Source organism: Balaenoptera borealis (genome assembly GCF_965194805.1).
Source record: "Balaenoptera borealis genome assembly, chromosome: 5".
NCBI classification, from domain to species: domain Eukaryota; kingdom Metazoa; phylum Chordata; class Mammalia; order Artiodactyla; family Balaenopteridae; genus Balaenoptera; species Balaenoptera borealis.
The window spans coordinates 114,461,993-114,463,531 of NC_138862.1; the positions used below are offsets into that span (position 1 = coordinate 114,461,993).

Here is a 1,539-nt window from a genome sequence, read left to right on the forward strand (position 1 = left end):
AGTAAATCACATCTAGTTCCACATTTATATTACATTTATTGTATTCATTAAGAAAAATGAATGAAGAGAGCCAGGAATATAGGAGATTTGTGGAGAGTCATTCATTCATTCTTCTGTTATCTGCTATATGTAAGGATTTATACCAGGAGCTGGGAACACAAAAAGAACAACTGGACTCTGCAGGTTATTCTCTGTTTCACTCTTTCCTGCCCTGCTTCTTTGCCAAGAAGCTGATCTCTACTCACCACATTACTAGGCTCTCTTGCCCTCCTCCTTCTGGTTGAATTCAGCCAATGGATGTACCAGTATTAAGATAGAGAAGAGAGAATTTGGAGTATTTATTTTACCCCCTTCATCCTGTCAGGGCACAGTTTAGGAAGTAACAGGATTCCCCTCCCTACAGCTGCAGATCCTCTCTGCCTGTTTTTCTTCCTCAGACATAGCACTGACCAAGTTCCAGTAACACGGTTCTTCTTGCCTTTCAGGTCTAGAGGTGGCAATGGCTTCCTACCATCACCAACCTATAGGTGCTTTCCTGGTTGGTTCCTAATTATTTCAACACCTCTCAATCATTCCTTCATTAAATCACCTGGAATTGATCCTTTTAAATGCACCATCTCAGGCAGACCTTACTCTCAACATCTACATCAGTTCTGTCGTGCAAACAGATTATACATGTTAATTTGAAAGTGACATATTAGAAGATGTACAGTTTCAGAGGGAACACAAAAGTGGAAAATTATAGAAGATGTCCTAGGCTAGAGGAATCAAGAATCACAGCTCAGAGGAAGTGATAATTGGACTGAGACTTGAAAGAAGAGTAGGACTTTATGGGTATTTAAAAGAGAGGTTGCACTTTTCTGCCTCCACTGCGGCGATGGCGCCAGTGAAAAAGCTTGTGGTGAAGGGGGGCAAAAACAAGAAGCAGGTCCTGAAGTTTACTCTTGACTGTACCCATCCTGTAGAAGATGGAATCATGGATGCGGCCAATTTTGAGCAGTTTCTTCAGGAAAGAATCAAAGTGAATGGAAAAGCTGGGAATCTCGGAGGAGGTGTTGTAACAATTGAAAGAAGCAAAAGCAAGATCACTGTAACTTCCGAGGTGCCTTTTTCCAAAAGGTATTTGAAATATCTCACCAAAAAATATTTGAAGAAGAATAATCTCCGTGATTGGTTACGCGTAGTTGCTAACAGCAAAGAAAGTTACGAATTACGTTACTTCCAGATTAATCAAGATGAAGAAGAGGAGGAAGATGAGGATTGAAACTCAGTTATCTGGAGTATTTTGTATGAATTCTTAAATAAAATTTAGGAAACAAACAAACAAACAAAAAAGAGAGGTTGCAAATGGAAAAGGCATGGAAGTCAGAGGAAGAGTATTGTATTCTTGGAGCTCCATGTGGTATGCTATCTGGGAGATGTGAGCTGAAAGGGCTGGGAAAGGGGATGGTGAAGGACTATAATAGAAGAAGCCAGAGAGAAGCCATCAAAAGATGACAAAGGGCACCATAAGGAATGGTGACTTGAAATATGACTCCT

General features: G+C 40.4%; 1 pseudogene across 1 annotated transcript; it reads left to right on the forward strand.

Moving 5' to 3' along the window:
- The first annotated feature begins 841 nt into the window (after positions 1-841).
- LOC309629928 (large ribosomal subunit protein eL22 pseudogene) lies at positions 842-1,335 on the forward strand (annotated as a pseudogene). Its single transcript has one exon. The product of its transcript is annotated as a large ribosomal subunit protein eL22 pseudogene (transcript).
- The last annotated feature ends 204 nt before the right edge of the window (positions 1,336-1,539 follow it).